The sequence below is a fragment of the Hippichthys cyanospilos genome, chromosome 19, assembly GCF_059441005.1.
Source record: "Hippichthys cyanospilos isolate Australia breed blue-spotted pipefish chromosome 19, RoL_Hcya_1.0, whole genome shotgun sequence".
Lineage (NCBI taxonomy): Eukaryota > Metazoa > Chordata > Actinopteri > Syngnathiformes > Syngnathidae > Hippichthys > Hippichthys cyanospilos.
In genome coordinates, this window is record NC_142387.1 from 11447661 (window position 1) to 11471275 (window position 23615).

The 23615-nt window shown below is 36.7% G+C and overlaps 1 long non-coding RNA gene across 1 annotated transcript in view; it reads left to right on the plus strand.

Moving 5' to 3' along the window:
• The window catches only part of LOC148407908 (uncharacterized), a 70936-nt gene extending 49273 nt beyond the window's left edge, over nucleotides 1-21663 (plus strand). The window contains exons 3-4 of the long non-coding RNA XR_015863627.1: nucleotides 17489-17637; nucleotides 21518-21663. This is a non-coding gene — a long non-coding RNA (uncharacterized LOC148407908). The remainder of the gene's footprint in view (nucleotides 1-17488; nucleotides 17638-21517) is intronic.
• The last annotated feature ends 1952 nt before the right edge of the window (nucleotides 21664-23615 follow it).

Consider the following 23615-nt stretch of genomic DNA (forward strand, 5'->3'; position numbering starts at 1 on the left):
AGTAAACTTTCATGCTCAAAATTATCCTAAAATAACTTTTATTGCGCCTATGGACTAATTAATAAGACACAGATCACAGCAAATGTAAAATAAAAATGTACAAATAAAATCACTTAAAATTGAGCTGAGTTACAGCTAATATTGTACATATTCACAAAAAACACATAGATGCCACTTTGGGCTGTCATGTCTGACTGCACGTTAGCGAAATGGCTGAACAACATAACACAGGAAATACTTCGCATGACCTCATACTAAACATGAGTAAACTTTCATGCTCAAAATTATCCTAAAATAACTTTTATTGCGCCTATGGACTAATTAATAAGACACAGATCACAGCAAATGTAAAATAAAAATGTACAAATAAAATAACAAAGTTGCCGCCAACTCACTCGTGCATTCCAACCTCAAGTCACCATCCCTTCTCATTTTTTTTCCCCCCAGAATGGAACACTTGATTTTAATAAGTACTTGTTGTTTCTTACAGTATGTAACGAAACTGCAGAGAGAAAAATGGAGGACAAAATCCCTTGCGTTTTCTTGCATACGGTTGGCAAACGGCCAAGCATTGGTCTGGAATATTCCGAGAGGCGGCTAGGTGTTTACTGTCAAGATGCGTTCCCGTCTGTGAAAAAAACTAATTAGATAAAGTACAAACTGGAATATCTTTACAGACAGTCCACACTTTTGGAAACGGCGGGAGAGAATTAGAAATGACATTTTCACTGGTGAGTCTTTCCTTCTGCTTTCCTGTCTCGGTGACCTAAAATGAATTGCCCACCACAAAAAGGGGAAATACATCATTACAAAATTCAGTTCAAATAAATGGCAGCGGCATCTATCCGCGGGCTATTTTCTCTGCCTGCCGCACTCCTCATACAACTGTGACTAACTCATTGAGACAAGACGTCTCCTGTCATGCATATTCACTGAGCATCAATCTCAATCCCTTCACTCTGATGCTGTCTCTCCCTCAGCACACTAAAATAGGGCTTTGTCAATACCAATGAGAAAACCTAAAAAAAAAAAAAAAAAAAATCCCCAGGGATGGCTTTATGGGTTAAGCTTTATTCTTCTTTTTGCCCTTTTTCGCTCTTTCATTTCTTCCAGCGTATCCGTTTCATTTCACAACGCGCATGTTTTGCTTCCTTGAAAAAATATACAGTATGTTATACGGCAAAATAAGTATTTAGAAATAGAATTATGAGCATCGAGGGTAATTTTCACGCTGTCATCAAATCACTATAATTGCCAGTAAACTAAGTGTAGTTTGATTTGAATTATTGAACATACAATCAAAGTGCAAAATCAAATGAAAACAATTAAATAAAAACAAATAAATAAGGAATAAAAGCAACTACAGCGGATAGAGCGGTTCAGTGGTTTACATGCTCAAAAGGAGTAGGAAAAACTTGAGTCCTACCCCTCTTTTCTGTCATTCATTATATGATATTCAAACACTAGGTATATACTGTAAAGTAATATATCATACATAAAACAAAACAAATACACCCACTTCTTCATTCACAATTTTCTACAGAATTTTATGCTTAATTCTTGTATTTAAATACGTCTTTTTAAACCTCTATTTGAAAACAGTAAATAATTCATATATTTTTCAGATCTATTCCATAATAATTCCATAAATTAACAGCTTTTAACAGACACACAATTGCCTTTTGTTGGTTCTTATCATAGATTTTTTTTTAAATCACTCGTGCCCCTAAACTGTAACAAACCCTTTCTTATTTCAAAAAAAACCCAAACTGTGGCAGGGTTGATCGTTATACGCTATATAGTTCAGTAAGATCACAGAAAAATATCACGGGAGAAACGCTCGCGCCAATCCAGTGCATCACATTTTAAACAAGTCAAATAAATTGACAAAATCTTCCAACTTTGGAAAAAAAACAAACGCATATATCATTTCCAGTGTATTGGCTTCCTGATGTTGCGTCCGAGTTGGAGCCTCTGGAGGATACCCTCTCCAACGCTCTCATCCTTTGACAAATTATGCAATGATGTAGTCGGTCCCATCAGGGAGTACTTCCACATCTCATGGCCTTTGCCTTTAAACCAGACACGGTCGAACGTCATTGATGAGGACGTCTTCAAACTGGCCCCTCAATGTCTGCCATTGAACAGGTGGTAAAATTGACTTAGTAGTTGTTTTGGCCACACGTTTTATAGTCATAGGTGCAGTCGGAGCGACCTTCAGTCGAAATTACGAGAAGAAGCTAAATTGCACCTTGTGTGGATTTTTGAAATTAAATTTGTGCTACCAAAGGTATTAGCTTTGAACAATTTCAGCTGAACATTGAAAACATTTCGGTTTAACTTTAGGAGACATTTTAGCTAGTATTTCAAAGTACAGACGCTCTTTGACATATAAACATTCAATTTACGAAAATTCTGGGGTAAGAATAGATTTGCCTGTTAGTGAGATTTTCTACAGGTAGTCCTTGGTTTACGAACAAGTTCTGCCCCCACACTGGCGATGTAACCGGAATTTCTGCATAAGTTTGAATGAACCCTTTAATATCACTAAATACCCTGAAAATGTCTAAAGAACTACTCCAAATACACCTTATATACTTCATACGGGCGAGGGTGAGGGTAAAATACGGGCGAGGGTGAGGGTAAAATACGGATGAGGGTGAGGGTAAAATACGGATGAGGGTGAGGGTAAATTACGTACTCCGTCCTTGATAATGGTCGCCACGGTTGACTGAATGAAGCCCAGGGATGTGACTCAGGCGTCGTGAGGTCGAAACAGCATAGGTCGAGTCCCGCGTAACCCAAGAACTGGCTAGCTTATTTGCTGTGATACCAATGCTAGCATTGCCACCATACAGAAACCTTCCGCAAATTGTTTATTTACAATTGTCGCTTTTTTTTCCGCTGACTTTTGTTTTTGAATTCAGATACTATCGGAATCCCAGAACCTAAGTCATGTGCATGTAGAAGAGCGTCATTTTGGATCTAATATATCTGAAAATGACGTGGATGATACGCCCGGGAATCATTTTAAAAACTGTTGTAAAACAAAATACTTCATTTAAATCCTTCGTATAAATATTTGGTGTTTCTATTTGAACTTCTTATGAATGATCTTTACAAAGAAAGTTTTATTTTATTTTTTTTTTAGTGATGTTGACAAGCTACAAAGTAATTGCTGGGTAGTGCTCAAATCATTGACCAATCATGGACAGATAACTTCACGAGGCGATGTGCCTTGAATTTCTTAGATTATATACAGAATCTCAGCCCGGTCGGTGTATATTTAGAAAATAAAATAAAAAATGCCCTTGGCATTTTTTTTTCACCGTTCAGTAAAGTCAAGCTTGTTGCTCTTGGCTACATCACTCATGGTGATGTGGAACGACACCAGCTGGGGCTTGCAGTTACCAGTCAGTGAATTGCATTTCCCCCTCAAGAAACATTGCTTTCTTCCAGTGTCACTAGACCAGGAATGAGGACACAAGCAGTGACACAAAGATAAGAACAAATAGGAGATAAGTCTCATATATGAAACCAGAATGCAATTTTTTGTGTCAGGAGCGACTGTATATGATGCGGTGTGTCGGACCCAAACCAGAATTGAAGTAATACCTTTTAGAGTCTGTTCAGATGATTGAAAGCAGCCACCTTTTGCACATATAATAGCGTTTCAAATCTTGATATTTTCTTATTCTTCTTCATGATGTGGATGATGCATTATGAACTGGAATTATTTGATGAAAAAAAATGTTGACAGGCTATTTTTTTTTTTTCATAATCCAGATTCTTCAAAGTGAGCAGATAATAGTTTTGAACGTCTCGCCATTTTCTCAGTCAGCTTTATGATGTGGGTGATGCTTTATGAGTGGGAATTGCTTGCTAAACAAAAAAAATATATGTTGGCATTAAGTTTTCTAATTCAAGTAAGCATGATTTTGCATGGATGACATTTTACTATTTTCTCCGGCAGCTTTACGATGTGGATGATGCTTTACGATCGAGAATTATTTGAAGAAACAAAAAATGTTGACAGGCTATTTTTTTATAATCCAAATTCTTCCAAGTGAGCAAACTTTTTTGCAGGTAATAAATCTTTATGATGTGGATGATGCTTTGTGAGCTGAAATTATTAGCCCCCCAAAAAGTCGATGGAATAATTTTTCTAATCCAGATTCTTCAAAGTAAGCACTATTTTGTCCAGATAATAGCTTTGAACTTCTTGTCATTTTCTCAGTCAGCTTTATGATGTGGATGATGCTTTATGAGTGGGAATTGTTTGATTTAAAAAGATTATAAAAAAAGAAAATATATATAATATATATATATATATATATATATATATGTGTTGAGTCATACAACATTTATTCAATATATTTATATTTGATAATTCAGACTCTTCCAAGTGAGCAACATTTTGAACAGATCATTTTCCACATTTTTGTATTTTTTTTCCCCACGAGCTTTATGACGTGTTTAATGGTTTCTGACGTGGAATGACTTTCACTTCACAGCTGTGTATTTTGAAGGTTTGCGTCTCACGTAAACACGTATGTGGCGCTAACACACAAAAGACCATGATAAAGAGAATTTTCAACCATTCGAAGTCGGAGTCACCAAAGTTTTTTAAAGATCTGGAAAAATATGCTGAAATTGTCGTTAATATTTGATAAAAACGTCATCGGGACTGCTGTTTTAAATCAGTGACAATGTTTGCCAATGCCGGGAAAATGTAAATTACCGAATTGCCGCCTGTCTGTTAAACTCATTCTGATTTCCGCCCGCTCTTTCAATTCATTGCGTCATACAATTGCCTTTGATTTCTTTTCATTTCGTTGCATCACATACATCCATTGCATATCTTGTTCAGACTCTTCATCAGTGGTCATCAGATTAAGACAACGGGCACAAGTCAGGCGGAAGAATGTTTCTCATTGCTCAAAAAAAAGTTTTCCCACAACAGCTTATGGGAAGGAACTCCTCAGACTTCGCTAATCAAGTACAGATCGATATACATGTTGAGCCTCTAAGCGAGGAACTATTAATTTTTGATCAGTTATTTAAACTGAATTGCTTGCTCTTTGGAGGGTTTTCTGACATGAACTGCAAGTTTAAGGTCACACCACAGGATCTCAATTGGAATTAAATGTCGACTCTGACTTGGCTACTTGATTTTGTTCCTTTTGAGCCGTTACAAAGCTGGTGGTTTTTTTTGACTCGTTAACCGGCTTGCACGAGCGCTTGAGTTTGAGGGCACAAACTGATGGGTGTTGTCCTTCGGGATTTTCTGGTAAACAGCAGAATTGATTTTTCTGATGATCACAGCAAGTTGTCCTAGTCCTGAGGAAGCAAAGCAACCCCAGACCATCATACCCCCGCCACCATGCTTTAATGTTGGCCTCGTGTTTTTTTTTTTATGAAGTGCTTGTTCCAGTATTGGAGCGATTTCTAGGATTAGCTGCTCATCTCAAGTCATACCACTGTATCTAGTTTAAAATTAAAAATGGACTTTGGCCTGGCCACACCAAAACTTTAATTTTGTTGTTTTTCAGCCATTCTAGGGTAGCTGTGTTTGGGTTCATTTCCCTGCTGCATAATCCAAGAGTTCTTGAGTTTGAGGACACAAACAGATGTCAATGTGTTCTTTGGATCTTTTGGTTAACAATAGAATTATTTTGTCTGATGATTGTAACGGTCCTGAGGAAGCAAAACGGCGCCAGACCATTATACTGCCACCACCATGCTTTTACTGTTGGCATTATGTTCTTTCTTTCAAGTGCTTTGCTATTTTTACACCAGATGTAATGGGCTGCACGCCTTGGAAAAAGTTTGATTTCTGAGTCATCAGTCGACACAATGTTTCTCCAAAAGTGTTGAGGATCATTGAGTTGCTTTTCGCAAATGTGAGACGGTCCTTTGTGTTCTTTTCTGATTGCAGTGATTTTCGCCTGCGTGATTTTCTTATAGTGCTCAATTTTTCACTCATCAGGCAACAGACTCCCTCAGTTTTCTTTAGCTGCTTATCCTCACTAGGGTCGTTGACGTGCAGGTGCCCATCCTGGGTGTCTATGGGCTGTAGGCAGGGGACACCCTGAACTGGTTGCCAACCAATCACAGGGCACACAGGCATATCCTTAGGTTATTTCTCTGTATAATATCGACAATGGTCAAGTAAAGCGGAAGAATGTTTCTCGTTGCAAAAAAAAACGTTTTCCAATTCTTGACAGCTTATATTTTAAAAGTTCATGATTTGAAAACTTGAAAGACTGTTAGCATTTTCTTATGATTTGTTGGTTTAACAATGAAATGTTACTGAAATCTACTTGACTAGGATGTCTTCAATAATCAATCTGTTGATTATTTTTCAATGATTGGATGTATCAGATTTGCATTCCTTTATTCAATTTTGGGCTTTATTTTGTTCCTTAGTGTGTCAGAATGTAAGTACAAACATTGATCGTTGCTTTTGAAAGTTATGGATTACGACATAAAACAAAGAATATTTACTAACGAGTCAAAATTTTGAGCATTTCGACTATATGAAATGAAAACAGCCTTGTAAACTATTAAAAATGACCAAAAACAGTCATAAATTTGATCATCGATGAGTTGTCGATTAATCATTACACAACTACTCAAAACAGTTTTACTTTTTATTTTTTTCCAAGTTTGACATATTTTGTAGGGATACATTTGCTGCGCATCTTGGTAAAACAAATAAATAAATAAATGAATACATAAATGAGATTTCGATATATTGTAACATATATATATATATATATATATATATATATATATATATATATATATATACACCATAAAATGCTAGCTAATAGCTAGGTGCCTAAATTAGCTAATTTGCTAGGACAAATTGGGCACACTAGTCAACATAAATAGATCTCATATTTCTATATATATATATATTAGTGGATCTGTGACTGAAAGTGAAGTGCATTGCAAATAAGTCTGTAAATACCGACGTCAGGAAAATTCCTTCAAACCTTTTGAATTTGGAACACAAACCCTCACCTTGCGTTTTGAAACCAGACAGCGCAGCCTTGAGGGAATATTCCCTTTTCACCTGATTAGCCAGTCTGTGGTCTTCTCACAAATAGATTCAATTGAACATTCTTGTAAATTAAAGCCATATTTGCTTTGTGGAGTAACAGCTGGTTATGCTCAACAATGATAATGCAATAAGTAAGCCCCATGAAAGCCTTTGGGAAACAATCAGCTCAAGGAAATTCAGTTTGAAGCGTCAAACGTGGACATAGAGGTTATTAAAAACACTTCAGCTTATAAAATGGTTTAACAATTGCCGGGTTGTCAAAGAACATTTGGTGACTCGAATGACCTCGCATTCACCTATTATTTCCTGGCACCGTTCTCTCTTTCTCTTCATTCGGCGAACGAGAGCTTTGCAGAAGTTAAGTATCTATTTTTTTGCGTGTGCTTCAGCGCCGAGGTAAAGCTTTCGATCCCATCGGACCGCGAATCTCATTTAAACTTCATCGGTACATTCACAGCATCAGTTATTACTCCAGCAGCTAATATGCTAAACTGAAAACATGTCTTGGTGTCACACACACCGAAATCAAATTGCATATTTCACTTTATATGCAATCTGCGACATCTCAAACGTCTCTTTCATACAGACGCCGACTGCCTGACAGCTGCTAATACATTTGCATAAACAGATCTTGTTTATGGATAATACCTTGAGAATGTTTTTTTTTTTTCCCCCCATAAAAAGCCATCAAGTTGGAAATGATGGTATTGCTATCAGCTGGCTAAACTGGAATGCCATTTATTCTCTATAAGAAAAAAGGATGAAAGAAAAAAACAAGGTGTTCTTAAAGCATTTTACAGTAACAAGCATGAAGTAGTCACAAGAATCTGTCAGCGAGCAAAATTACTAGGGATGTTCACAAGAACTTTTTTCAGACCAATACTAGTATTGATTCTTTGCCCAGATATTGTTTTTTATCATCTTAGTTATGATTACCGAAACCAAGTAATAACAATGCTTGTAATTCCTCAGATTTCACGAAAAAATCTCTATATCTATCGAGCATTAACAGGCTGTTAGATCTATCTATCTATCTATCTATCTATCTATCTATCTATCTATCTATCTATCTATCTATCTATCTATCTATCTATCTATCTATCTATCTATCTATCTATATACACACACACACCCTATTTTCCACTCTATAAGGCGCACCCTCAATTAGTGACATTTAAAAACTTTTTCCATATATAAGGCGCACCAGATTATAAGACGCACCCTCAATTGATGATGAAGTTTAAAACTTTTTTCATATATAAGGCGCACCGGATTATAAGGCTCACCCTCAATTCATGACATATTCTAAAACTTTTTCCCACATATAAGGCACACCGGGTCATAAGGCGCACCCTCAATTAATGAAATATTTTCAAACTTTTTCAATCACAATATAGTACTACTAAAAGTAATAACAATAATAACTCAAATAATAACTCTAAACTCTCAATAGCATAATAACTCAATGCCAATATGACCAACCTTGTTCAACTGTAAACACACAAAAGAAAGAGGTAAAGCTTACTTTATCAGTTCGTTCCCCATCTACCAATCCCAATCTCAATATCGATCCATATATAAGGCGCGCCTGATTATAAGGCGCTCCATTAGCTTTTTAAAAAAAAAAATAAGGCTTTTAGGTGCGCCTTATAGTGCAGAAAATACGGTGAATATGTATATATATAGCTATATGTATATATAAAGCTACATTGTTTTATAATGACAAAGCTTTTGTAGTGACAAAGCTGTGCTGCCATGCAGCTTTTATGGTATTACGCAGTCCAACAAAACATTGCTTAAGTTGGTACATGAAGTAGCTTTTCAACCTTCAAAATGCAGAAAGGGAAATCACATTAGATTACAATGAGTGACATTTAACTTAATACCATCTCCCCCCAAGTAAAAAAGTGGCTTCTTGTTGTTGTTGACATTTTTACACCAGGAGGTCAATGCCCAAAGCTGGTATTCAAATTGTTGACCAATTAGTTTTGGGAATTACTCTTGTCAGCACCACTTGGGGGTTCTGTGTAAAAAATAATCCTTCAAATATCGCCAGCTCTCATCAATGCCTAGTGAGCATTTAATCATAAGCATGTGTCCAATTTACTCCGAGCGCAAAGCAATTATAAATGCCTGCAGGCGAACGGTAACAGGTAGTGACGGCTGTTAATGGATTATTTTTATCCAAAATGGATGGACCCCCTGCCTCAATAGAAATTGTGTTTTTCTGTATATTTCCAGCTTCGACTCCCATTGGCAATCTGTTCCACATTAAATACCATGTGTCCTATGGAATCTTAGATTTCCATCCATTTTTAGTCGCCAAAAAAAAAAAAAGAAATCTCCACCTTCCTTTCATTCCATTTTTGAACTGAAGTTTATCTCAATTTTGCAATGTAATCACTTATCTGTATCCAAATAAGAAATCAAAGCATTTTAATCCTCTACCCACAAATTGATTAAACTCAAAATTCCGACAAACCACACTGCACTCTTTTGAGTTGTTGTTTTTTTTTTTAATCTTCCCGGTTCATCTTCGTCACTCTAAACTGTTGAGCCCATTGATTAGCATGATTAAGTCTCATCAAATAAAAACAACATGATTCACCCCCACCTGAGTGGGAAGAGACTCATCAGACTTCGCTAATCAAGTACGGGTCGGTGTACTTGTTTAGCCTCTAAGCGGGGAACTGTTCATTTTTAATCAGTCATTTAAACTTAATTTCTTGCTCTTTGTTTTTTTGCTGCGCTAAAGTCACGGAGAGGTCATGCTGACTTCGTCTATCAAATAAATTTTCTATTGAAGTATGACTTACCTTTTTAACTTTTTGGAACGGTGCTGTGAAAACGTATTTCCGCCCTTCCTGATTTCCGTTTTTTTTGGCATATTTATGACTCACAAAGGTTTATTTTCTTCAAACCAATATTAAAATTAAACTGAGTCCACCCAATGGAATGGAAAATGCAGTTTTCAAAGGAAAAAACGGAGAAAAATACAAACCGCTCGAGCATGTTTTCGAGAATGAACCACTCGTTTAAGGTCAAGCTACAGCATCTCAATCGGAATTAAATGCGGGCTTTGGCGTGGCCGCTCCAAAACCATGTTCTTCCTGAGCCATTCTCAAGTAGGTTTTGCTTCGTTTTCCTGCTCATGATCCAAGTGATGATCACAAAAAGTTGTCCCGGTCCTGCGGAAGCAAAGCAGCCCCAGACCATCGCCCTCCTACCACCATGCTTTTCTGTTGGCGTCATGTTCTTTTTATAAAGTTCTTTGCCGTTTTTACATGAGATATACTGGGCTGCACACCTTAGATAAAGTGACATTTTTGACTCATCAGTTGAATTCTTCTGCAAAAGTCTTGAGGATCATCAAGTCGCTTTTTGCAAATCTCTCTTGTGTTCTGACGTCAGCGTTTCTTTGGATGTTTTTCTACGGTTCTTGTGTGACCTCCTGGATAAGTCGTTGTTGCACTTTTGGAGTAATCTCCGTCGATCGACCACTCCAGGGAAGGTTTGCCATTTTTCTGACTTTTCTCTGTTTGTGGATAATGGCTGTGACAGTGGATTGGTGGAGCCCCACAGCCTTTAAAATGGCGGTGTAACTTTTTCCAACTTTTTATCACAAATGACCTGGATTTGTATTTTATACTTAAAATAAAAACATTAAAGCACGGTAGTGGCAGCATGGTGGCAGTATGGGGTAAGGGTTAGGGTTAGGGTTGGGGTGTGTTCACATGGGGTCAGATTTTCAGGAAAAATACAAACATTTTTCCTACTTTAATTTCGAAACTACATCTTGCATCTTCGGGTTGTTTCTTTGTGTTGGAATTAAATTGGTTAGATATAATGAAACCTTTGCAAGTGATAAATGTGCAAAAACACAGAAATCAGAAAGGGGCAAATATATTTCACAGTACTGTATGTTTTTTAAAAATGTTTCGGATCCCTAGTCAACAGTGTCTGCCTGGAATAATGGCTTTCTTTGAAAACACAAGGTTGCCATGTTTGGTCCTCTTTGGTTTGGAACATCAAGTACTGCAGTAAGATAAAATGACGTGTATCCACAAAGCTTGTTTGTTATCAAACAATCGCAATGATATTTACTTTGAAACTTGCATCAAAGGATACAAGGGTCATTTAGCCAAACACCGACGTGAACAATATACATTAAAGCACGGCACAAACGGGCCGCTGAACGCTGAATCAGAATTTTCTAATGCAAATGTGTCATAAAAAATTGCCGTTTTGTGTAATCAGCATGATTTTACCTCATTACTTATTTTTACGTATCTTCCCGGAAGAAAGACATTAAATCCCAGGTATTTTATAGTTAGTTATTTAGTTCGTTTTTTTTATATGTTGGGCAGAAGGAGAATCGGAAAACCGCAGGCACTGATTGAGTTAAGAATTTAGTAACTGATTAATTAATCACTAAAGTAACCAATTACTTTATGTAAAAGGTCCTAAAGTAATCGATTTATAGGTAATAAATACCAAAGTAATCTATTATTTTAGATACTCAAATACTGATCAGTTGGTAAGTAATCAATCACTTTGAACTCGAAGGATGTTTAGACACGGGGAGAAATAATAGTTTGTCAGCTTAGCTTAGCGCTAGCTAGCAGGACATGAGCGACAATGATGGATTTAAAAGTTTCCTAAAAGACATTGTACAGCGTGAACTCATGGAGGTTTAAGTAAATCATTAAAAAATTTAAATTTGAAAAATTTGAAAAATTTGAAATCATTTCCTGAGGTTGATGTCGCTATGTTAGTAGGTTGGCCTATTAAGTTTCCAAAAATGATCATGATGGTTATCGTGCTCCTGCAGAGCTTCCTGGTGAGCTCATCATTTGAATCAGGTGCAGCGGATGAGGGTTCCCCTGAAAAAATACTGGATAGGTGCCCTCCAGGACCAAAAGTTGACAGTGATTTGCTTTGATTTGGCGTGTGAAAATTTTATGCGGCAATGTCGCAAGTCTTTGTCTTTGGGACGTTATGTTACACGTACACAATCAGATGATCGTTTGACCTTGCTCAAGGGTAACTCAAAAGAAATCAGGATGCGGACGAACCTCTGTGCGATATTTGGTCCAATCTTTTGATCTTTACATTAAAGGCATTTCACATCAAAAAGAAATCATCGGAAGGAGACACTAGGGAGCTGAAATTTCAATGACGGCATGTCAAACTTCAAAACGGCACAACCGCTTAGTTATCACGTTCCGTCCTTTGGCGAAAATACTGCCAGAAAGATATGGAAGACAATGACCAAAAATGGTCAGTACTGCAAAAGGTTAAGTGGTTTTCATTTGTCCAATAGCTGCCAAGGAAGAATGGTGTCTCCTTGTCTCCTGACATGATGATTCCTCAGTAAAGAGGCTTTACACCTTTTCTGCTGGCTATGATAGTGAGAATGATTGCATGCGCAAGAATATGCGCTTATACTGTACAGAGCAGACCGTATGTGTCAGCTTTAGCTTTCGGAAATTGGGTGAAGATGGAAAATGCGGAATCTGCAGATGTGATAGGTTCGGCTCCATGGACGACGAGACAAAAGCTGTCAAAATAATTCTTGGTGACATGACTCCTACTGTATTGTCCTATTTGAGCATTTGTGTCTCGCGCGGTGCTCAATACAACGGGGCACATCTCTCCAATGCATTTTTATGAGCTTTCTGTCATGTCCCTCTGCGGTGGTTCACAAGTAACAAAACAGGTCGGCAGTCTCTCAGGGATGCTGACATTCTCATGCAAAACCTTGGAGGATGAAAAAAAAATCTCAAAAGGGACACTTGAATTATGCAGTCTTTGGGTAACCGCTTTGCTGTACTTTTAAGGTCAAGATTCTTCCGATTGTGTGTGTGAGAGATAACTTCAAAATAAACACCAAATAGTACATATTGTAGATGTCAACGCAATACATAAATGTCAATTCAACGGTCTTAACGAGATTTTCTATGGTGGTTTTCCCTTCGAGCGCCGTTTGCGTTATGATTAGCTTGACGCATCCAAGTCTCCACTTGCTAATGAGGTGAGGATGACATATGGTGCATTCAAATGCACTCCGAGATTTTATACTCATGTGGACCAAGCCATCAATGCATTAAAAAAAATAATGCCTATAATAATAACGCAGTAATAATAATAATCTAACAATAATAATAACAATATTATTAACAAAAATAACAATCCTAATAATTCTTGTTATTATTGTTAATACTATAGTTCAAAGTAATACTCATGAATATTTGAAAAGAGGCGTTACTTCATCTCCGTTGGAAATAATGAAACAAATAAGCCCAAAAAAACCTGCGAATTTTGAGAATTAATGCTCAAAGTCAGACTCACATGCAAACAAAATAATAATAAATATAGTAATAATAATAGCAGTAGTTAATAAAGTCATATTACAATTGCTTGATAAAGACTACTGCTACATGTCACTGGAATAAAACTGCAAAAAAAAAAAAAAAATTAAATTTGCTCCTCAAATTAAGTTGATTTCATATGATAATAATAATAATAATTATTATTATTAATATAATGTCATCCTATTATACCACTGCTTCATGTCCCTGGTTTTAAACTGTAAAAAAAAAAAAAAAACTCCACAAAATTTGACAATTGATCCTCAAATTATTAATTAATAATAATAATAATAATAATAATGTCATGTGACTATTGCTTGATAAAAAAAGAAGAATTTGAAAATTAATCCCTAAATTAAGTCACTTACATGCAAAACAAACAAATAATAATAATAATATTAATAATAATAATAATAAATAATAATGAATAATTTCATATCACCATTCTTTGACAAAGACCTCTGCTGCATATCACTGGGATAAAACTGCAAAAAAATCGAATGAACAATACCATACAAAATTAGATTATCCCTCTTCAATGTGGTAATAGTGAATAATGTCATATTACTATTGTTTGAAAAAAAAAACGCTGCATCATGTCAATGGGATTAAACACATTAGAATATATATATATATATATATATATATATATATAAGATTTGTGTTTTTGACAGACAAGTACGCACCCGCGTCCTCGTCTGACGTGACGCATCACCGGGCTCCTGTTTGGCGTTGATGATCAAACCCACTGGTGTTCTATTTCTACCATGCATTAACCTTTGAAATCATAGCGTGTCCCCAACAACCCCCGTTCGCAAAGCCACTTCAAAGGACCAATGCAAACAACAGTTACCTCTCAGCGTTTGCAACCCATCGGGTCATTTACGTCGCCGATTCAACGTCCGTTATTAATTCTACCTAGCTTGTTGGAAAGAAAAAAAAACAAAAAACGCCGGTATAAAATGTGCGTATATACGTTTTCGTTCAAAGCGTTGACAATCATTCACGCCGTTAACGTACAAGTGTAAAATCCTAAAAGGTTTTAACGGCGCTTGCGAGGCTTAGCGTTTCTCGAATGGATTGGAATTCGAACAAAGAACAACATTTTGCGCCGCTTTTTTGATGAACGACGCTACTCAGACTCTAAATTCGAGCCGAAGTAAAGAAATTCAAAGGTTAAAACATGCTGCCGTATAATCATATTGCTAAGCTATAATTTGGCGAAGCCATTGAAGTTTAAGTTGAGAAAAAGCTTTTTTCTTTCCTTTAATAGTTTCTCGCTGTCAAAAACAAGGACTTCCATTGACCTTTCAAATGGAAAAGACCATCTAAGAACAGCATTAAAAATAATAACTTAGCCGTCATTAATATCCGTATAAACGCCGATAAATGTTTTCTGGAATTATTGCCGCAAATTTCAAATAATGAGCCACTACTTTTTTTCTCCAGTTTTCAACACTGCAGCTTGTAGTCCAGTGTGGCTTATCTTTGTTTTTTGTTTTTTTTTCCCCGCCACTAGAGGGCAGTCTTTAGGTAAACAAAGAGGATCAGGAGAAGACATGATCAAACTGCTTTTTTACTTGCCACCAGAGGGGACTGTCCACTAGGAAACACTTTCAGGCATGTTACTGTTGTGTTTGTGCGGTATTCTAACCATCAGAGTGTGTCAGTGTTATGTTGAAAATGCTTTAGCGCTCTTGGTACTTAACGTGCATGCTCAGTTTGGGTTGAAGGCACGATGTTGCTGTACCCAAGCAGTTTGAAAAAAAAGGTTGTAAATAAAAACAAAAATTGTCAAAAAAACGTAAACGTAAATATCTGATTTTACAACCTTGGGTTTATAGTCCGGTGCAGTTTATACATGACAAAATTCAATAATCTCTTTTTATTGAATCCAAATGAAGCGTCAGCTTTTACTTTGGGGGGGGAATAGAAATCTATAAAAAAAAAAAATTGCAAATTTTTTCTGATATTCCAGACCACACCGAGTACGGGAATTATTTTTTGCAGCTTTGAATAAACGGATGGAAATTAAAACTTAAAAGCGACCCTAAAATCCGATCAATCAGACAATGGACAAAATCATCAACGAATTATCCGATTATTCTAATCACACCGAGTACGTGAATTATTTTTTGCAGCTTTGAATAAACGGATGGAAATTAAAACTTAAAAGCAACCCTAAAATCCGATCAATCAGACAATGGACAAAATCATCAACGAATTAACCGATTATTCGAATTATCGTCACTCTCCGCCCTATTTCATTTTCGATTTGTCAAACTCTTGTTTTGCTACGGCTCGAATAACGTTTACTGTAGCATTAGACATTTCTTTGACGTTTTAAAATTGATACCACTTGCATTCCATTCCGGAAAAATCGAGACGCCGATTGCGTAATAAGTATCATGATGGGAGGTGTTATCCCAGCATACGCTTCTCAAGCATCTTATTGTCTTGCAATTGTTCCTCCAGCCTAGCAATAATTTACTCCGACTGCCGCGCTTGATCCCCCAAACCCTCCCGTCACCCCACAGCTCATTCATTTAAAGCTTTCATCCCAGATAAGACGTGCAGGTGTGCCATATAACGGCGCCGAGTTTAATAAGCGCCAAAAGTGCTTTTTCCAAGAGCCAACAAAAGGAAACGCTTGAATGGAGGATGATGAACTGATAAGCAGGGTTCAATATACGACCGTTTTTTTTTTTTTTTTGTCATGTAGGATTGGGCGTGACGATATCTGACTGTATTTAAGATCTAGTTGCTCAGTGACACCTTGTCTGAATGTTAAGCTTTCTTCCATGCTTGGATCTTTGTTGTTACTTTGTATTTTTGTGTTCATGCTCTTGGTTTGGACTGTGTTTTTTTTGTCTTCTGCATACAACTTCACTCACTGTCATTACTTTGTATTTTTGAACCAGATGGGTTTCACGCCTTGTTGCTTCTGGTCCATTACTCAAGCTCCATGCCCTACTGCGACCGTATTTTTGTGTTACGCATCCCTGCTCAATGTTGTTACTTTGTACTTTTTGTGTTTTGAGCCAGCCCTGCTCTTGGTTGTGAAGCTGTCTTCCATGTCTCACTGCTTTTATCCATGCTCTTCAATGGTACTTTTTTTCTTCTCCATCCAGTGTGGTGCCCTGTTGTTACTTTGTATTTTTAGACAAGCTGTTTTCATGCCCTGCTATTTGCATTCCTGATTTCAGTTGTTACTTTGTATGTTTGTGTTCTGCATCCAGTCTTGCTCTTTTTTTATGACCGTATTTGTGTCTTCTGCATAAAACTTCACTGACTGCGGTCACTTTGTATTTTTCGAACAAGCTGAATTCCATGCCTTGTTTCCTCCAGCCCTTCTCTCAATTATTACTTTGTATTTTTGTGTGCTATATAGGGTCCTGCTTTCCATTGTTACTTTGTGTTTTTGGACAGGCTTATTCGATTCCTGCTCTCTGTTGTGACTGTAGTTTTTTTTGCTACACATCAAGCCCAACGCCCTGTTGTTACTTTGTACTTTTGCCTTTTGAATCAAGCTCTGCTCTTGGTTGTGACTTTGTATTTTTGGGTGAGTTTGTCTTCCATGTCCTTCCGATGCCAGCTCTCAATTGTTACTTTGTGTTATTTGTTCTGCATCCAGCTCATGCTCTCTGTCGTTACTTTGTATTTTTAGACTTGCTGGCTTTTATGTCCTGCTTCTTCTATACCTGCGCTCCATTGTAACTTTATATTTTTGTTTTTCATCTAGCCCTTCTCTCAGTTGTGACTTGCATTTTTTTTTTAATCTGGACCTAGCCCTGCTCTGTTGTTACTTTGTATTTTTGGAGAAGCTATCTCCAGGCAGTGCTACTTCAATCCCTGCTGTCTCTGTTGTTAATTGATTTTTTTTTTGTGTTCTGCATCTAGCACTCTCTGTTTTTACTTTTTGTTTTTGGACAAGCTGTCATCCATGCCATACTGGTTCCAGTCCTCTCTTTTATGTTCTCCATCCAGCTAATGCTCTCTCTTTTCTTTGTATTTTTGGGTATAAAAATTGTTGACTTTTTCATTTTAGTGTCCTGATTGCTTCTGGGTCCAAATTCCGCTTCTCACGTGACAAGAGCTGTCTAAAGATGAAAACAGCATCAAACAAGCCCATCAGCGGAAACCAGTGGAAGATTTAGGCCTGGCCATGTCCACCAGATTGCAATTCTACACTGTCAGGTATGTATTTTTCATGTGAAAGGCAAGACTAAAGAAAGTGACCACCTAAAATTAACAACAACTCGAAAACCTTGTTGTGAAAGCCTGGAAAATCATTTAGAAAATAATGGCGGGGAATGTAATTTCGGTCATATTAACAAAGACTCCATCTGTGCTTCTAGTATGCGTATCTTTCTTTCCCGGTTAGCCTGTCTCTTACTGTTGAATGCCGCTTCATTGACTGCGGCGAGTTTTCCACCATTCTGAGAAATCTCTAACCACAGACTACAAAATAATTCATCTTCGATGCCTGTTTTGGCATTTTTCAAGATCTGAAGTGCAACGCTTTTGCAGAGTGCTTTGAGACAACCAGAGTTAAAGGAAGAACTGTAGTTATTTATTATTTAGCACATCTAATTTCAAAAAGACGTACCGCCCTCTCACATGACTCTCACCATATCCAACACCACACATATATATATATATATATATATATATATATATATATATATATATATATATATACACACACATTTTCAAGGACATTTAGTAAAGTTGTGAGTAATAAATTAAACATGCAGTTTACTTGGCTGACCCGGTGCAAAATCTCTCATGATCAACGAAACTGAAACAAAACTAAAAGTCGTGGATAAGGTCGGAATGTGTTTTATTCTACTTTTTCTGCCACTCCGGTCCTGGTTTTGCAGTAGTAGTGATTGGAAGTATCCTGGTGTCGATTGTTTACAAACAATATGCGATCTTAATGAGATCAGGTCTTTAGGTTCGTGAATACGTGTGCTTGTTTATTTCTACGAGCTCCGCATTTGGGTGGCGTCTCGTCCGGGGTTCAACCTGCCTCTCGCCCAAAGTCACCGGCTCCATCCCAATAATGAGGACAAGCAGTTTACTTCTCCGTCGTTACCGCCTGATGTTGACAGTTGTCGGCCTAGTTAAATAAGTTTTGGCCATACGTGCATGCATGGTGTTTCAATAGATTTTTTTTTAATTAATTTATTTTTTTAAGGGCTCTATAGTGGTGCTAAATCTGATCTGTGCAATAACACTTAGAGTGTAAATGCAGCTTTAAACATGTCCCTGACAAATGAGATTGGAAAAGACTGTCAAAGCGGGGGGGGGGGGGGGTAAGTCTCATTTTTATTGTGGAAGATGGTGTCACCTTGGCAACAGACAGGCACGAGGGCCCTCTGAGGCTGTAGAGAGTAGGAAAAAAAAAAAGTCTTTTTATTGAGAGAATCTGGGTTTCTTACCTTCTGTTGTTTCAAGTGCAGTTTTATTTGGGGCCATCTGTTGGACCAGCAGTATCACATTCAGTGACAATGATTATGGGCAGGCTCGTTAAGGAATCTGGCTTTGTCCAGGAAATGATGTGAAAGTGGGTCTCAGCCTTTAACTCAACCCCCTGTGGGTTTTTTTTTTTTTAACCAAGAACCCCCTAAACTGCAAAGTCATTTTCCATCAGTATCTGATTTATTATACTTTAAAACTACACTTGTAGTGGGATCTCTAAGTGTTTTTGTTTTTAACACTTGTGTAGTATTTTGACCATTTTTGGTGATATGTTTCCACATCATTCTCGCAGTATTTCAGCCAATTGTAGACACTCCCTCATGCCGTGTTGAATTTTGTCACCATCTGGGTGAAATTTCAGCTCCCTACCGTCTTCTGTCAATTATTTCCTTTTGATGTGAAATGCAATTGATGTAAAGATCAAAGGCTTGGACAAAATATTGCAGAACGGTTAAAGGAGTCATTACGTCAGAATTTAACAAGCAGTTGCTCCATGTTCCGATTGATTTGCTCTTAATTTGAAAAGAAAGGTTTCCCGTTCCCTCATTTGAGACCCACTGCTTTGAAAGAAATGCCATTTTTTCTGTACAAGATATATGAGTCACCCATGGTCAGCAAGTGAAACTGTCAAAAAAATTAATACAATTCGTTTCTTATTTCTTTGAAAAATCGAATCGTTGGACGACATGTTTTGACATCCTTTCATATTCATCAGTAATTTGAAAACTTGTCAACCAAAGTGTGTCAATCATGGAGGGGTTTTTTTGCTTCAGTTTTTTTCTTGTTATCAGAACAGCACAGATTCTGTGCAATTATATTCATAGCATATTCTGGAATTATACACACAGAGAATAATAATAATAACAATGTTTATTTGACCAATTTCTGTTGCAGGAAATGCATATAATTAGCAGCCTATGTATGATTTTTTTGTTTGCTATTGGGACATTTTGTTCTATGGTAACTTATTTAAGCAAAGTTGTTTTTTTCCTTTAAAGTTTGTGCAGTTTTATTTTATTTTTTTTTAATACAGTTTTATATAATTTACTGTATCAACAACTCAACATTAAAATCCATAAAATTCTCATCACTTGGGCACATTATGCTCTTCTTCCCAGGCCTGCCAAATATATATATATATATATATATATATATATATATATATATATATATATATATATATATATATATATATATATGAGTCATGCACAATTCAGTGAAACATACTTCCAAGCTATTGAAATATATTATTGATGTTGGCATGCATTTGACGTGGAAACTATTAGAATTGAATATGACTTTAAGTGCTGTAGGCCAGTGGTTCTCATTTCGTTGATGTAACTGTAATGAAGTACATTTTTTCAGCCAAGTACTCCCCCGTTGGAAAAATGTATCGTTCGAATAAAAACTTCACAAGATATATAAGAGATATAATTTTAGAAAGGCGTCAATATAATGTTTAAGGAGTCAGATCAGCGTTTATTAACATATGTTACTTGGAAAATTAAACAAATAAATAGGTCTATCATTTTCTATCGGAAATCTTTACATTAAAGACACTTCACATCAAAAGGAAATCATTGAAAGAAGACACTAGGGAGCTGAAATTTCACCCAGAGAGTAATAGCATATCAAACTTCATCATTGTACAGCCACTACCGATACCTTGGCTAAAATACAATGATGTTGAAGAAAATGACCTAAAAATGGTCAAAATACTATAAAAAAAAAGGTCAATATGCCAAATATTGACACCAAAAATTTAAAATCTAATCGCCTATTCCTAATTCTTAATATATTGTATTTGTGGGTACTGCTGACTAGTTGTAATTTAAAATAAACAAAATGAGCTGGAGCTTAGTTGTACTTGTTCCAATTACTTTGCTCTTAGTTTGAAAGGAAAAAAATACTCATATGGCCAACATCCAACATTTATACACATATGCACATTTGGACCTGTGCAAGAGGTTTTTATTTTATTTTTTTTAAGTTGCATTACAAACAGCATTAAAAACATGAAAATAGATTTTCTGATACATGCAGAAACCTTGTAAGAACCTCATTTTCCCCCTGCAGTACCTTCACGTTTCCCCATTGAGAACCAATGCTTTAGGCCAGTGCTTCTCAATTATGTTTTATCAAGAAAGAGTTAACATCAAGAAAAGAAATAAGCAACTTCAATCAACTTTCAACATTAGTTAAATACGTTTTTATACTGGTTACAGGTTAGTCCAAAACTGACAAAAGTGCACCAAAATGCCTGAATTTCAACATTTTACGGTTTACTTATAGTTCATTTCATTTCCAAAAGTAGTTGGACTTTGACGTTTTTTTGTCATTTTTCTTCAACTCCAACACTTGAAACCCAAAACAAACAAACCTTTACAAACCTGACAATGTCACCTGATTAGCTCAAAAAGAGTCCGTGCAGCTCAGATTTGACATCTGCTTTGTTACCCCGCTTGATTTGACGGTCTCAAAACACAAAAGAAGTTGATCTAATAATTTTTGCATTGTATTACACGTGCGCAGCTGTGCGTCTTTTAATGTCTTGAGTGATGCATATTCATCCGCGCTCCGCATTTTCTCACAGCTAAAAGGAGAAAAGGAAGACGGAGAGACAGAATTGGGTCAGTAAGAGGCAGATCTCCCCAAAGCGCCAGTCAGAGCGCGCGGGATTTTCCGAGGAGGGACTGCAGGCAAATACGCCGTCACCGGCTTGACCTTCCCAATTTTGGCAAGAGGGGTTTGTAAATATTGCAGCCGCAAACAGACACAAACGCAAATATTAACACATTCACTGCCGGTGACGGATATAGACGACAGCGATGCATTTTTACTGGGTCATTAGATACCATTGACGGTTATAGACATCAACAATTCATTTTAAATAGCTTTTAAACAGACACAAACGCAAATATTAACACATTCACTGCCGGTGACGGATATAGACGTCAGCGATGCATTTTTACTGGGTCACTAACTACCATTGATGGTTATAGACATCAACAATTCATTTTAAATAGCTTTTAAACAGACATAGACGCAAATATTAACTCATTCACTGCTGTTGACGGATATAGACGTTGGCGATGCATTTTTACTGGGTCACTAACTCCCATTAATGGTTATAGACATCAACAATTCATTTTACATAGCTTTTAAACAGACACAAACGCAAATATTAACTCATTCACTACCGTTGACGGATATAGACGTCAGCGATGCATTTTTACTGGGTCACTAACTCCCATTGATGGTTATAGACATCAACAATTCATTTTAAATAGCTTTTAAACAGACACAAACGCAAATATTAACACATTCACTGCCGTTGACGGATATAGACGTCGGCGATGCATTTTTACTGGGTCACTAACTACCATTGATGGTTATAGACATCAAAAATTCATTTTAAATAGCAACACATTTTAGGCGAAGATCAAATATACCAAATATGTAAATGAGTGTTTTAACCCGTGTGCATTTCATATTAAAGGGAAAGCATTGAAAGAAGGGACTAGGGAGCTGAAATTTCACCCAGATCGGACATGCTATATATGTATATGTAAATGTAACAATAAAACAACACATTTTAGGCCAAGATCAAATATAACAAATATACCAAATATGTAAATGAGTGTTTTAACCCGTGTGCATTTCATATCAACGGGAAAGCATTGAAAGAAAGGACTAGGGAGCTGAAATTTCACCCAAGTTATGAGAACATTTCAAAATTCAACATGGCAGGACACTTAGTTGTCACACTACAATGAATGCACCGTGGCAGAAAATGACCCAAAACATTTCAAAATTTTGCACAAAGAGTTTTAAAAGCGGAACTCAAGGACATTTTCTTATTCCGATTGTTTACTCATCTAAATTTGTAAAGAAAAATTTTGCCTTGATTTGCCGATTAAAACTCATTCAATACCAAATATATATTCGAAGCACTTTCATTTTCAATTTTGAATCAATCAAGATTCGAGGTTTATTGTCATATGCGTAGAAACACCACACAATTAAATTGCCCAAGCAGACTACATTCCATAATAGAGCAAATAATAAGGTAGGCAATAAAACAAAAACCATAATAGAGAATAAGGGCAGGAATAATGAACCACTAATAAATAAATAAACTTCCATCAATCATTTACTCAGAACCTTTCATAATGAAGTTTTATTTGGTAGTATTTCACATCACAAGATCGTTTTGTTTCATCCTCATTCTGAAACGGAATTAATTCAGGTTTTTAATCAGATTCAAGTCTGGGCTTTCTGGCTGGGCAACTGAAGGACATTCAGAAAGGTGTCCTGAAGTTCTTTGGTATCTTGGCTGGGTGCTTACAGGGTCTTTTTTGCGTCACTAAAAAATGACCTACCCCTAAATCTCATCTCACCAGCGTCGGCTATACACGTCAAAGATCCATTTTTTTTTTTTTCCTGGGCCGGCAGTGATGAATTAAATGAATAATGAAGAAGATAAGAAGAAGATCTCGAAATAGTTTCCAACTCTCCAACCAGGATATCTCTGTTTACTGCTACCTTCATCGTTCTCCGGCCTCTGAAAAACATGAGCACAGCACGATGCGGCCTCCATCACACTACTATCCAGTGATGGCCTTAGCCAAGTGATGAGTGGTGCTTTGTTGTCTCCAAACATGATGTGGAGCATTCTCATCAGAGCAGAT